The sequence below is a fragment of the Pseudophryne corroboree genome, chromosome 4 (genome assembly GCF_028390025.1).
Source record: "Pseudophryne corroboree isolate aPseCor3 chromosome 4, aPseCor3.hap2, whole genome shotgun sequence".
NCBI lineage: Eukaryota > Metazoa > Chordata > Amphibia > Anura > Myobatrachidae > Pseudophryne > Pseudophryne corroboree.
This window is the reverse complement of record NC_086447.1, coordinates 708,004,126-708,020,177: the sequence shown is the minus strand read 5'-3', so window position 1 is coordinate 708,020,177 and position 16,052 is coordinate 708,004,126. Positions and strand designations below refer to the sequence as shown.

The 16,052-nt window shown below is 43.5% G+C and overlaps 1 protein-coding gene and 2 pseudogenes across 1 annotated transcript in view; 2 read left to right on the top strand and 1 right to left on the bottom strand.

Moving 5' to 3' along the window:
• LOC134910984 (proton-coupled folate transporter-like) overlaps positions 1 to 16,052 on the top strand; it is a 668,553-nt gene that overhangs the window by 319,141 nt on the left and 333,360 nt on the right. The gene's annotated exons all lie outside the window — the stretch shown is intronic.
• LOC134913689 (5S ribosomal RNA) lies at positions 10,824 to 10,943 on the bottom strand (annotated as a pseudogene).
• On the top strand, positions 11,148 to 11,266 carry LOC134912943 (5S ribosomal RNA; annotated as a pseudogene).

Genomic DNA, 16,052 nt, shown 5'->3' with positions numbered 1-16,052 from the left:
CTTCAGGCAGTGAAGCCAGTTCAATTTTGGAAGAAAATCGATAGAGCCGAAATCTGGACCTTAATGGAACCCAATTTTAGGCCCATAGTCCCCTCTGACTGTAGGAAGTGCAGAAATCGACCTAGCTGAAATTTCTCCTTTGGGGCCTTCCTGGCCTCACCGTACGCAACATATTTTCGCCATATGCGGTGATAATGGTTTGCGTTCACTTCTTTCCTAGCTTTAAATAGCGTAGGGATAACTTCCTCCGGAATTCCCTTTTCCTTCAGGATCCGGCGTTCAACCACCATGCCGTCAACGCAGCCGCGGTACGTCTTGGAACAGACAGGCCCCCTGCTGCAGCAGGTCCTGTCTGAGCGGCAGAGGCCATAGGTCCTCTGAGATCATTTCTTGGAGTTCTGGTTACCAAGCTCTTCTTGGCCAACCCGGAACAATGAGTATAGTTCTTATTCCTCTCCTTCTTATTATTCTCATTACCCTGGGTAAGAGAGGCAGAGAAGGGAACACATACACCGACTGGTACACCCACGGTGTTACCAGAGCGTCCCAGCTATCGCCTGAGGGTCCTTGACCTGGCGCAATATCTTTGTAGCTTTTTGTTGAGGCGGGACGCCATCATGTCCACCTGTGGCCTTTCCCAACGGTGTACAATCATTTGGAAGACTTCTGGATGAAGTCCCCACTCTCCCGGGTGGAGGTCGTGTCTTCTGAGAAAGTCTGCTTCTCAGTTGTCCACTCCGGGAATGAACACTGCTGACAGTGCTAACACATGATTTTCCGCCCATCGGAGAATCCTTGTGGCTTCTGCCATCGCCATCCTGCTTCTTGTGCCGCCCTGTCGATTTACATGAGCGACCGCCGTGATGTTGTCTGACTGGATCAGCACCGGCCGGTGTTGAAGCAGGGGTCTAGCCTGACTTAGGGCATTGTAATGCCCTCAGTTCCAGAATATTTATGTGTAGGGAAGTCTCCTGACTTTTCCATAGCCTTGGAAGTTCCTTCCCTGTGTGACTGCCTCCCAGCCTCGAAGGCTGGCATCCGTGGTCACCAGGACCCAGTCCTGTATGCCGAATCTGCGGCCCCCTAGAAGATGAGCACTCTGCAGCCACCACAACAGCGACACCCTGACCCTTGGAGACAGGGTTTTCCGCCGATGCATCTGAAGATGCGACCCGGACTACTTGTCCAACAGATCCCACTGGAAAATCACTGCATGGGACTTGGCGAATGGAATTTCTTCGTAAGAAGCTACCATCTTTCCCAGGGCTCGCGTGCATTGATGCACCGACACCTGTATACGTATTAGGAGGTCTCTGTCTAGAGACAACAACTCCTTGGACTTCTCCTCCGGGAGAAAACCTTTTTATCCTGTTCTGTGTCCAGAACCATACCCAGGAACAGTAGACGCGTCGTAGGAACCAGCTGCGACTTTGGAATATTCAGAAACCAGCCGTGCTGTTGTAGCACTTCACGAGATAGTGCTACTCCGACGAACAACTGCTCCCTGGACCTCGCCTTTATAAGGAGATCGTCCAAGTACGGGATAATTATTTTGGCCATTACCTTGGTAAATACCTCGGTGCCGGGGACAGTCCAACGGCAACGTCTGGAATTGGTAATGACAATCCTGTACCACAATATTGAGGTACTCCTGGTGAAGAGGGTAAATAGGGACATGCAGGTAATCATCCTTGATGTCCAGTGATACCATGAAATTCTCCAGGCTTGCAATAATCGCCCTGAGCGATTCCATTTTGAACTTGAACCTTCGTATATAAGTGTTCAAGGCTTTCCATTTTAGAATGGGTCTCACCGAACCGTCTGGTTTCGGTACCACAACATTTTGGAATAGTAACCCCGGCCTTGTTGAAGGAGGGGTACCTTGATTTCACCTGCTGGAAGTACAGCTTGTGAATTGCCGCCAGTACTACCTTTCTCCGAGGGCAGCAGGCAAGGCTGATGTGAGGTAACGGCGAGGGGGAGTCGCCTCGAACTCCAGCCTGTATCCCTGTGATACTATTTGCAGAACCTAGAGATCCACCTGTGGGCAAGCCCACTGGTCCCTGAAGTTCCCGAGACGCGCCCCTACCGCACCTGTCTCCACCTGTGGAGCCCCAGCGTCATGCGGTGGACTCAGAGGAAGCGGGGGAAGATTTTTGATCCTGGGAACTGGCTGCTGGTGCAGCTTTTTTCCTTCTTCCCTTGTCTCTGTGCAGAAAGGAAGCGCCCTTGACCCGCTTGCTTTTCTGAAGCCGAAAGGACTGTACCTGAAAATACGGTGCTTTCTTAGGCTGTGAGGAAACCTGAGGTAAAAATTTTTTATTCCCAGCTGTTGCTGTGGATACGAGGTCCCAGAGACCATCCCCAAACAATTCCTCACCCTTATAAGGCAGAAACTCCATGTGCCTTTTACAGGCAGCATCACCTGTCCACTGCCGGGTTTCTAATACCCTCCTGGCAGAATGGACATTGCATTAATTTAGGATGCCAGCCGGCAAATATCCCTCTGTGCATCCTTTATATATAAGACCACGTCTTAAATATGCTCAATGTTAGCAAAATAATATCCCTGTCTTAGCGTTTATCTGACAGGGTATCAGACCACGCTGCAGCAGCACTATTTATGCTGAGGCAATTGCAGGTTTCAGTATATAACCTGAGTGTGTAAATACAGACTTCAGGATCGCCTCCTGCTTTTTATCAGCAGGTTCCTTCAAGGTGGCCGTATCCTAAGATGGCAGTGCCACCTTTTGACAAACGTGTGATATCCACCCTAAGGGATATCTCCCAACGTGACCTATCCTCTGGCGGGAAAGGGTACGCCATCAGTAACTTTTTTAGAAATTACCAGTTTCTTATCGGGGGAACCCACGCTTCTTCACACACTTCATTCACTCATCTGATGGGGGAACAAAACACTGGCTGCTTTTTCTCCCCAAAAATAAAACCCCTTTTATGTGGTACTTGGGTTCATGTCAGAAAATGCGTAACACATTTTTCATTGCCGAGATCATGTAACGGATGTTTCTAGTGGATTGTGTATATGTCTCAACCTCGTCGACACTGGAGTCAGACTCCGTGTCGACATCTGTGTCTGCCATCTGAGGTAACGGGCGTTTTTTGAGCCCCTGACGGCCTTTGAGACGCCTGGGCAGGCACGGGCTGAGAAGCCGGCTGTCCCACAGCTGTTACGTCATCCAGCCTTTTATGTAAGGAGTTGACACTGTCGTTTAATACCTTCCACCTATCCATCCACTCTGGTGTCGGCCCCACAGGGGGCGACATCCCATTTATCGGCCTCTGCTCCGCCTCCACGTAACCTTCCTCATCCAACATGTCGACACAGCCGTACCGACACACCGCACACACACAGGGAATGCTCTGACTGAGGACAGGACCCCACAAAGTCCTTTGGGGAGACCGAGAGAGAGTATGCCAGCACACAGCAGAGCGCTATATAATGCAGGGATTAACACTATAACTGAGTGATTTTTCCCCAAATAGCTGCTTGTATACATATATTGCGCCTAAATTTAGTGCCCCCCCTCTCTTTTTAACCCTTTGAGCCTGAAAACTACAGGGGAGAGCCTGGGGAGCTGTCTTCCAGCTGCACTGTGAAGAGAAAATGGCGCCAGTGTGCTGAGGGAGAAGCCCCGCCCCTTTTTCGGCGGACTTTCTCCCGCTTTTTCTGGAATACTGGCAGGGGTAATTTTACATCTATATAGCCTCTAGGACTATATATGATGTAGATTTGCCAGCCAAGGTGTCATATATTGCCCTCAGGGCGCCCCCCCCCAGCGCCCTGCACCCATCAGTGACCGGAGTGTGAGGTGTACATGAGGAGCAATGGCGCACAGCTGCAGTGCTGTGCGCTACCTTGGTGAAGACCGAAGTCTTCTGCCGCCGATTTTCCGGACTCTTCATGCTTCTGGCTCTGTAAGGGGGACGGCAGCGCGGCTCCGGGAACGAACACCAAGGTCGGGTCCTGCGGTCGATCCCTCTGGAGCTAATGGTGTCCAGTAGCCTAAGAAGCCCAAACTACCACCTGTTAGGTAGGTTCGCTTCTTCTCCCCTTAGTCCCTCGCTGCAGTGAGTCTGTTGCCAGCAGATCTCACTGTAAAATAAAAAACCTAAATATACTTTCTTTCTAGGAGCTCAGGAGAGCCCCTAGTGTGCATCCAGTTCAGCCGGGCACAAGAATCTAACTGAGGTCTGGAGGAGGGTCTTAGTGGGAGGAGCCAGTGCACACCAGGTAGTCCTAAAGCTTTCTTTAGTTGTGCCCAGTCTCCTGCGGAGCCGCTAATCCCCATGGTCCTTACGGAGTCCCAGCATCCACTTAGGACGTCAGAGAAATCTTATTAGCCATCTTTGCTGCTGTCCTACTTTGGGTACTACTGCTTAGTTTGCTTTCTATGAGGACACCTAAGTCCTTTTCCAGTACAGAATCCCCTAATTTTACCCCATTTAGTAGGTAGGTGTTATTTTTGTTCTTGTTACCACAGTGCATTACCTTACACTTGTCTGTATTGAAGCGCATTCTCCATTCCGCTGCCCAAGCTTCTAATTTAACTAAGTCGTTCTGAAGCGACTCAGCATCCCCCTCCGCATTTATAACTTTACACAATTTGGTATCATCTGCAACAATTGACACCATGCTCTCTAGACCTTCTGTTAGGTCGTTAATAAAAATATTGAACAATAGCGGCCTAATACAGAGCCTTGCAGCACACCACTTAGCACTTCAGTCCAATTTGAAAAAGATCCATTAACCACAACGCGCTGCTCCCTATTATCTAACCAGTTTTTGACCCAAGTGCATATTGTGCTTCCTAGCCCTGTTTCTTGTAGCTTGTAGATAAGTCTCATGTGTGATACAGTGTCGAACGCTTTGGCAAAATCTAAAAAGATTACATCCACCTCTTTACCCTGATCTAGGTTTACGCTTACGGTTTCATAAAAGCCAAGTAAGTTGGTTTGACAGGATCTGTCCTTCATAAACCCATGTTGATTCCTTTTAATGACCTTATTGACCTCAAGGAACTTCTGCATACTATCTCTTAGAATACCTTCCAATACTTTCCCCACTATAGCTGTAAGACTAACTGGTCTATAATTACCTGGTTCAGCTTTACTTCCCTTTTTGAATATAGGCACTACTTCCGCTATATGCCAGTCTTTGGGAACCATACCTGATATTACTGAATCCTTAAGATAAAAAATAGCGGTTTTTCAAGTTCAGAGTGACGCTCCATTAGAACCCTTGGGTGAATACCATCGGGACCTGGTGACTTATTAATCTTTAAATGTTTTAATCGGTCAAAGACTACTTCCTTGCTTAAATAAGTACCTATCAGTGGGATATTCTCATTATTGAGATTATGTGTTAGTCCCTGAATTGGGTCCTCTCTAGTAATTACTGTCGAAAAAAACTCATTTAGTGTGTCCGCTATGTCATTATCATTTTTGCTTAAGACTCCCAACTTGTCTTTTAAAGGGCCTATACTCTCCTTCTTTAATCTCTTGCTATTAATGTATTTAAATAATTTTTTGGGATTCGCTTTGCTTTCCTTTGCTGCTAGTTTTTCAGTTTCTACTTTAGCCACTCTTATTTCCTTTTTGCGTATTTTGTTACATTCCTTATAGTGCTGAAATGACTCTGATTCCCCGTCAGATTTGTATTTTTTAAATGCTCGCCTTTTCTTGCCCATAAGTTTCTTTATCTTTTTGTTAAGCCACATCGGTTTATGATTTTTATTCCTTTTTTTGCTGCTCATAGGAAGAAATTTGAGAGTATTTTTAGCTAGCAGGAATTTTAGTACCTCCCATTTCTCCATAGTATTTTTTCCTAAAAACAAACCTTCCCATTCAATATCCCTGAAAAATACCCTCATCTTTTCTAAATTCGCTTTGCTAAAGTTTAGAGTCCTAGTTGAGCCAGTATAGGGCTGTTTATGAAAACTGATATTGAATTTGACCATATTGTGGTCGCTGTTTCCTATGGGTTCCCCTACTATAATACCTGATACCAAATCCCCATTGTTTGTTAATACCAGGTCTAAGATTACATTGTACCTAGTTGGTTCCTCAATTAGTTGAACTAAGTAGTTATCATTAAGTGTGTTTAAAAACATATTGCCCCTAACAGTATCACATGTATTGTTTTTCCAGTTTATCTCTGGATAGTTAAAATCTCCCATCACTACTATGTCTCCTACTCTTGCTGCTCTTTCAGTTTGCTTTAGTAACATTTCCTCATCAGATACGTTGATACCAGGCGGCCTATAGCATACACCCAATACTAACTTTTTTTATTCCTTTTTCCCCGGATGCAATTTCTACCCATAATGTCTACAGTCCCCTCCTGAATATCTTCCCATATATCAGGTTTTAAAAATGGCTTTTACGTAAAGACACACCCCTCCACCCTTTTTATTTAGTCAGTCTCTCCTAAGCAGTGTATAGCCCTCTAGATTGACTGTCCAATCATGAGATTCATCCCACCAAGTTTCAGTAATGCCTATAATATCATACTGTTTGCTTGCTGCAAGTATTTCTAGTTCGCCCTTTTTACCAATAATGCTTCTAGCGTTTACATACATACAACTAAGATAAATATTTTCCCTTGCGTTAGGGACATCTTTCACCTTATGTAGCAATGATGACCTGTAATCGTCATTGGTTAGTGCTTTGGTAAAATCTCTTTTAGTACCCATGTTAGTAACCTTACCACCTGCTCTTACCCTCCCCCCAACTTCTCCCCCATTTCATTTACTACCACCATCCCCACTATTCTCACTGCATGACCCGTAGTTTCTAGCTAAACCCTCCCCCCAGGCTCCTAGTTTAAAATCTCCTCCAACCTTCTAACCATCCCCCCCCCCCCAGCACCGCTGCCCCCTCCTCAGTCAGGTGCAATCCGTAACGACAAAAGAGATGGCGCCTGAATGAGAAGTCCGCCCAGTGTTCCAGGAACACAAACCCCTCTTTCCTGCACCAATCCCTAAGCCACACATTTACCTACCTAATCTCCCTCTGCCTCTCTGGACTAGCACGTGGCACGGGTAATATTTCGGAGAATATTACCTTAGATGTCCTTGCCTTAAGTTTCTTTCCTATTTTAGCCTATATTCCGGGATTCTGCCGATCCCTATCCCGGGATTGGGCACCCTAGTTGACACCCCTGTTCTGGTTCATCATCGTGTTTTGGTTTTATCAAAACCACACTCACATGTTTTGGTTTCTGACCTGTATTTTTTAAAAACCTTAATCAAAAACAGCTAAAATCATGTTAATTGAGTCTGTATTTGTTTCTACGGTAGGGAGGCTGTTGATAGATAGACAGGTTAAAGATAAACAGTAACTAGAATGACACCATATGGTCGACAGTCAAAAGACCAACGAGGTAAAAAGGTCAACAGGACCAAAGTGTTGACACATTATTATTTTTTAGGGTTTTTTCATGTTTTTACATTTTTTTTCTTCATTTACGATCCATGTCACAAACTATTACCTTTAGTAACTTCGGCCAAATTGTGGCGAGCAAAGCTATCCGCAAAAGGAACGAATTTCAACAAATTTCGGGAAAAAAACCCTTTTCAAACACAATTTTCTTTTCTTTTTTTCTGTGGGCCTTTTGACCCTATCAACCTTTTGACTGTTGACCATATAGTATAACCTAGTGACTGTCTAACTTGCATACTACACCCTTATTATTAACCTCAATAACTTTTAATTTCCAGTAATTTTACTATCAATTTTTACCACCTCATAGTTAACACTATTGTTTACCAATATTGTCCTGGCTGGCTAAACTAAGTAGCAGAGCAGTGGCACAAACACAGCAGTTTAAAGAAATATAGCACATATTTGAAACATTGCCACACAGCAGTGGCAGACAGGTTGGCAGTTTCAGAAACTATACAACACTATAAAGAAACAAGAATGGCAGAAGAGGGAAATGGAGGTGGAGTATATATAGATGGAGCCACGGTAATTGTGGCTCTGTCTGAGACTCAGTGCACCCGGATGAGGAGCACTTCTGGGAATGAACGGGACGCACATGCATTATAGATGTGCATGCACCCCATTCAAAGTGAATGGGAGTGTCTCAATGCTGGCCAGCGAGGCCAGGCACACGCGCGCCTAGGCACTCCGTGCACCCCGTCTGCGATGCAGCAGCATGGCTCCATCTGTATGTAGTGGAAGACAGGTAAAGGTTTTGTTTGATTAATTCATTTCAATGATTGATTAAGAAAAGTTAAGATGATTGATTTTATTTAAATTATTAATTGATATCGAAAATTGAAAAAAGGCTTAATGGCTTACAACAATTATTAATTTTCTTGCCTTCTCTTTGAACTTCAACCATTGTCTTGATGGAATCAATGGGTATTAACATTGTATTCTTTTCCGGTTAAAAATGGGTTGCAACTTAGTAATGTATTAGAGCAATAACTAATACAAAAGTTTGTCTATGCAAAAAAGGCCATCCGTGATGCCCCCCAAAACACAACCCATTATGAAAAGACAAGTGGTGCAAACTGGAATTGTCCAAAACAGATGAGATCCAAAGCCATGAATATGATGTTTTCCTTACATTTTAGATTTTGTGCATAATTCAGCTTCAGTTGCAGAAGGGAGGTTATCACTATTTAGTGATATATGCACTTATGCGCATGCGAGCACAGTACTTAGATTAATACTTAGTGAGCACAGTACTTAGCATTTAGTGTGAATGCCACTGTGCAAGTACTCAGATTGTGACCACATGCAAGTGGTGTGTTTGCAGCAATTTGGGCGCAGGATTGGGGGGGCTCGGTCCAGACAATAGAGGCGTGTCTGTACTGGTTGCGGGCGGGCAGCGTGACATCACCCCCAGCCACTGCAACCCAAAATATGTCAGCCTAGCAACATTACAGCAGGCAGAGTTACTTTTTACACATTACGGCAGTAGAGTACCCCTTTTTACCTTGTGATAGAGGGGGTCCCAGGGTGCAGTATCCCCTGTAACTCTCACCATTAATCTGGCTGTATATATATGTATATATTATATTACCAAGTAGAAGAAGCGACATTCAGAGTCTTCATAATAGTGCAAACAGCAGTGATGCTGTTAATCAACGTTTCGGGGTGTTGATTAAAAGCATTACTGCTGTTTGCTCTGTTATGAAGCCTGAGTGACATTTCTTCTAGTTGGTCACATGTGGAGGGGGCTGCCCCCTATAAGAAGGCACCGGAGCAATTTCAGTGATTTCACCATTTGAGTGCCGGATAAAGTTTATGGCTATATATATATATATATATATATATATATATGAGATGCAGTAAAAATAGTTGGATAAAAATATCTAATATAATATTTGTGCTAAGAGAATAATCAGAAAGGGTTGAACTATATAAAAAATTTATTAAGTACAATTTTAAAACATAAAAATTGAATTAAGATAAATTTGAGCAGAAATTTTTTTTAAAAAAATTGGGATAAAAACAATATACACAATACAATATAATACCAGTTAAAATATAAAAAGATTTTGCTTAACTTGGTATGAGGTCACTGCCAGGTTGCCCAACGCGTTTCGTCATTCAGACTTCATCAAGAGGTAAAGGTAGAATGGGACAGGCTTCTATTTATACCAGTACTAATCCTATAGTAATTGTGACATCACTTCCTGTTGGTTTGACCATGGTGATGTAAAACAGACTAAGAGCATTTAGTTACAGTTAATCAATAGTCTTATTCCGTAATACAGGTTGAGTATCCCTTATCCAAAATGCTTGGGACCACAGGTATTTTGGATATCGGATTTTTCCGTATTTTGGAATAATTAGATACCATAATGAGATATCATGGTGATGAGACCTAAATCTAAGAACATAATGTATTTATGTTACATATGCACCTTATACACACAGCCTGAAAGTAATTTTTGCCAATATTTTTTATAACTTTGTGCATTAAACAAAGTGTGTACATTCACACAATTCATTTATGTTTCATATACACCTTATATACACAGCCTGAAGGTCATTTAATACAATATTATTAATAACTGTGTGTATTAAACAAAGTTTGTGTACATTGAGCCATCAAAAAACAAAGGTTTCACTATCTCACTCTCACTCAAAAAAGTCCGTATTTCGGAATATTCCGTATTTCGGAATATTTGGATATGGGATACTCAACCTGCATATATGTAGTGTTTATAAAGCAGGTTTGTTGTATGAGAGCTTTGTAAAACTCTCATAAAGATGCGCCGCGGATCTTTCGCCCCACTTCCGGTTCTCTGTCGTCACGTCACTTCTGCCCCACTTCCGGGACGCGACTGCGCATGCGCCAGCGGCTTTCACTGCTTCTTAGAGATCAGCAGTACTTATGCAGTCTTCTCCCAGGAAATTCATGGCGGCGGCCATCTTTGTATAGATTTTCACATAGACTTTTTCATACGGCGGCCATGTTTATGAAGTGCATGTCCAGGGACATTATTGTTGATCCTCCGATTAGTTAAACATAAAAATAGATCAGAAAGGGGGTTAATCAGTAAATGAATTATATCAGGCTGGTGACGATAAGTGTTAGATCAATTAGACCACTATGGAATAATTATTATATAAATAATTAGTTGCATGGATATAAATGTGAATATATTACCATTTAAAGTGCAAGGTGCAAAAATAAAGGTGCATAGTGCAAGATTCTTGTGCATATAATTAATGTAAGGTGCAGATATATATAGTGCAGAATATAAGGTGCAGATATATGGATCATTAATGGTACAGCAGTAATCATTATGACATGCTCATGTAGGCTTTTATAGTCAGTTTGGTTACAGTACCTGATCTTCCCAGGTGGTCTCCCTGTTCTGGTACTGATCAGGCCCGACACTGCTTCGCTTCCAAGATCGGGCGAGATTGGGCATTTCCAGTGTGGTTTGACTGTAACAATTAATACTTACCATACATGTGTCATAATTCTACCATCACTAATAGCATAAAGTGATGTGGAGTAAGGGGGGGGTTGGGGGTTGGGGCATTTGGAAATGCCACAAACGCCAAACGCCAATACCCCCCCTCCCCCCCCCTTACTCCACATCATTTTATGCTATTAGTGATGGTAGAATTATGACACATGTATGGTAAGTATTAATTATTACAGTCAAACCACACTGGAAATGCCCAATCTCGCCCGATCTTGGAAGCGAAGCAGTGTCGGCCTGATCAGTACCAGAACAGGGAGACCACCTGGGAAGATCAGGTACTGTAACCAAACTGACTATAAAAGCCTACATGAGCATGTCATAATGATTACTGCTGTACCATTAATGATCCATATAATAATAATAATAATAATTTTATTTATATAGCGCTCTTTCTCCAATAGGACTCAAGGCGCTTAACAGATATATAGCATGATATAATACATAAAATAATGAAGTACATTTTCATAAAATACAGAAGCACGAAGATGCTAAAAGGGACACTATGGAAATGCTTGAGTAAACAGGAAAGTCTTGAGTCTACTTTTGAAGGATTCTATAGTTGGGGCCTCTCGCACTGTGCGGGGAAGTGAGTTCCATAGAGTCGGAGCCGCATGACTAAAAGCTCGACCCCCAGATGAATTACGGTAGATTCTAGGTACAGCTAAAAGTCCTTCATCTACAGATCGCAGTAATCGAGTGGGGCAGTATGGGGTCAGAAGCTGTTTCAGGTACCTTGGGCCTTGGTCATGTAATGCTTTGAAACTCAGTAAGCCAATCTTGAAGATGATTCGCCATCGTACAGGCAGCCAGTGAAGGGAGTAGAGGATGGGTGTTATGTGGCTAGAACGGGGCTGGTGGGTTAATAGCCTGGCAGCTGTGTTTTGCACCAGCTGTAAGCGTTGCAATTCTTTTGCTGGGAGACCCAGGTAGATGGCATTACAGTAGTCTAAACGAGATGATACAAATGCATGTATGACTTTTGGCAGATCATCTGAGGGAATTAAGTGTTTGATTCTGGCTATGTTCCTCAGGTGAAAGAATGAGGATTTGATTGTGGCTGATATCTGATGTTTAAGTGTCAAGCCACCATCCAGGACAACGCCAAGATTCCGCACACGATCACTGGTCTGTAATTCTGAATCCCCGAGTGTAAGTCCAGTTGGTTGGCTATGCTGCAGTCTTGTCCTTTGATGCTGCAGTCGTATTATAAGGACCTCTGTTTTATCCGGGTTCAGTCGTAGCCAGCTGGCGCTCATCCACTCCTGGAGATCAGCTAGACAGCCATTTAGGGTTGCTATTGGGTTATCAGTGCCCGGAGCAAAGGACAAGTACAGTTGTGTATCATCTGCATAGCAGTGGTAGACCAGGCCATGGCGCCTGATTATTTCACCCAATGGGAGCATGTATACTGCAAAAAGCATGGGGGATAGTATAGAACCTTGTGGGACACCACATGGCAATGGCACTGGTGGTGATGAGTATAATCCAGATGATACTCTCTGTGACCTGCCTGTGAGAAATGATTTGAACCAGCTTAGGACTGTGCCATCCAAACCACAGAAATGTATCAGTCGCTCAATCAGAAGCCCATGGTCCACGGTATCAAATGCTGCCGAGAGATCCAGAAGGATTAATATTGAACAGTCACCTCTGTCTTTTGCCATCAGAAGATCATTTAACACACACACCAGGGCTGTTTCAGTGCTATGTCTTCTCCTGAATCCTGATTGAAATGGATCATAAATATCATGGGTTGTCAGGCGGGTTTCCAGTTGATTTGCCACCACTTTCTCAATAACCTTTCCTAGGAAAGGAAGGTTTGATACCGGTCTGTAGTTGGTCATGCAGTCGGGAACTAAATTAGGTTTTTTAAGAAGCGGTCTAACAATTGCTTCCTTTAGGGGTCCAGGAAAAATGCCTGTCTGCAAAGAGCATTGAACAATTTTTGCAAAGACAGGACCAATTATATCCATACAACCTATTAGAAGCTTTGTTGAGGCTGGGTCCAGACCACAGGTGGTGGGACGCAAAATCCGAGCAATTTCAGCAGTGTCCTTTACATCCACTGGGTCAAAGCTGGTCCATGAAGGCAGGTAGCTTATATTGGCAGGCTTTGTAGTTTGGCACTCCTTTGATGGAACTGTGGAGATTCCAGCCCGGATGGTGGATATTTTATCTGCAAAGAAGTTTGCAAACTCGTTGCATCTTGCCTGGGAAAGGGTCTCATCAGTCTGCAGGCATGCTGGCTTGCAAAGCATCTCCACTGTGCGGAAAAATTGAGCTGGCCTATTGTTTGCTGCTGTGATCTCATTTGACAGGAACTGTGATTTCTTACGAGTGATTGTCGATTGATATTCTTCGTTATGCTTTATTAGTTTTATTTTGTCATCCACTAGGTTAGTCTTCCTCCATCGTCTTTCCAGTCTACGCCCCCTTTTCTTGAGCTCACTAACACTGTTGTCGAACCATGGAGCTTGACGTTGTGGTTTGCGAGGTCTTATACGCACAGGGGCGATAATATCAATTGCAGCCATAACATCCCTATTATAATAACGGACTAAGGAACAGGGATCTTCACAGGCACCCAGTATAGCAGAGAGATCCAGATTTGCTGCAAGAGCCTGGGGAGTCATACCCCTCCTTGGACGATACCTGGTCAACTCCACGGGCAGAGATCTTATTTGAGGGGTTGCAACTGAGAACCAGAGGGAGTAGTGGTCTGACCAGATGACTGGGTTTATTTTTAGGTCAGTGACTTCTAATCCAATCTGAAAGACAAGATCAAGAGTATGACCACTTTTATGTGTGGCAGAGGGAATGACCTGTGTGAAGCCCAGACCATTCATTGTGCACAGGAGGTCTTGGCCAAGGCGTGAGAGCTCATCATCCACCCATGCATTGAAATCCCCGAGGATGAGCCATCTTTGATGTTCCAGAACCAGGCCAGCAACAGTGTCTGCAATTTCTTGTAGAAATATCTTTCCATCTCCAGGTGGACGGTAAATGAGAAGTACTCTGAAACCTAATCCTGTCGAACTCCGGGCAGCAATGCACTCGAATGAGCGAGTAGTTTCAATAGGGTGGACCCTAAGTTTAAGTTCTTTTTTGAAGCAGATAGCCACCCCGCCACCCCTGCGGTCCAGTCTTGGGTTGTGGATGACAGAGTAGTTTGTTGGTACTGCAGCCTCCAATATAGGTGCTGCATTTTCATCTAGCCAGGTCTCTGTAATACAGGCTAGATCTGCAGATTCAATAAGGTCAGCAATTGTTGCAGTCTTGTTTCTTATAGATCTGGCATTACAAAGAACTGACCTGATTGGGCATACCAGAGGGCCTTCAGTTTTCTTTATGTTAATTGCAGGAGCTCTGGGTATGGGGGTCACAAAGCAAGAGTTGACCGTTTTGTCCTTCCAAACATAGGGCCGTCTTTTGGGTATCACTTCTATTTGATTGTTCTTTGAGTATGGGGGTGAGCAGGTGGGCAAAGGACGTAGATGGTTACCGGGGGAAATACATTTCCGGCCTGCTCGCTTCCCACGAATGCGCCTGTGTTTTCTTTTTAAAATGCCAAGGGATTGGAGAATAGAAGCCTGTGATGGTGTGATAGGAACTGCAGAACGTGGTGGGCGGAGTGAAAGAATGAAGCTGGAGCAATACGTATACATTTGGACATCAATGACAGATTACTATAAGTTTGAGCTGCATATGATGATGATGAGAGAGGGAGAGAAAGCAGTGGGGTTTTTTTTCTTTTTTTTTTTTTTTTTCTTTTTTTCTTTTTTTTCCTTTTTGTGTTTTGTTTTCCCCCAATTCGGTATGTGATCCAAAATTATAATGGGTTTATGAACAAAGTTATTGCTATAACCTATTGGGTATATTTGAAGCAAGTGATAAATAAAATAACTGCTGATTTAGTCAATTATCCTAGGATAGGCAGACTTTGGAAAGGTGTTAGAAGCCAGTTCCTACTGTGTAGGTGTGAAAAGTCTCAGTGTGAGAGGCCTTTGATGTAGATTTCTTGTGTGGGGGTAGTGATAACATGTCCTGGGAAATGGATCCTGAGTTGAAACAGTGAGCCTTCAGCAATTCAGAGCCTGAATATACTGATATTAGTAGATTAATGCAATAAATCAGTTATTTGTTGCTCAGAGAACAGAGGTGGATGATGTCTAAGTGAGGGGCTGGATGTAGCCAAAGATAGGTTGTAATCCACAGTACCTTATCTGGGTAATGTCCAATGCAGAGTACAGCAGCTGCTAAACTGAAGGATTTCTCAGTGGAGATATGCAGAGGATTCAGTCCAGGATTCAATCCAGTGTGTATCTCAGCGCAGGAATGCAATCCGTTGGTTTTGATGAGATGTCCGCGTAGAGTAGTACAAGTTAAAGGTAAGTCCTTGGATATTTATAATGATTCATAGGTCAGTTGTGGTGAATTTAAGCTGTTTTATGGAGATGATCAGGAGCATACAAAAGGAGAGGCAGCCATCTTGGGCGCCAGTATCTGCACCTTATATTCTGCACTATATATATCTGCACCTTACATTAATTATATGCGCAAGAATCTTGCACTATGCACCTTTATTTTTGCACCTTGCACTTTAAATGGTAATATATTCACATTTATATCCATGCAACTAATTATTTATATAATAATTATTCCATAGTGGTCTAATTGATCTAAAACTTATTGTCACCAGCCTGATATAATTCATTTACTGATTAACCCCCTTTCTGATCTATTTTTATGTTTAACTAATCGGAGGATCAACAATAATGTCCCTGGACATGCACTTCATAAACATGGCCGCCGTATGAAAAAGTCTATGTGAAAATCTATACAAAGATGGCCGCCGCCATGAATTTCATGGGAGAAGACTGCATAAGTACTGCTGATCTCTAAGAAGCAGTGAAATCCGCGGTCGCGTCCCGGAAGTGGGGCGGAAGTGACATGACGACCGAAAACCGGAAGTGGGGCGAAAGATCCGCCGGCGCATCTTTATGAGAGTTTTACAAAGCTCTCATACAACAAACCTGCTTTATAAACACTGTGTTTACACCATCTACATATATA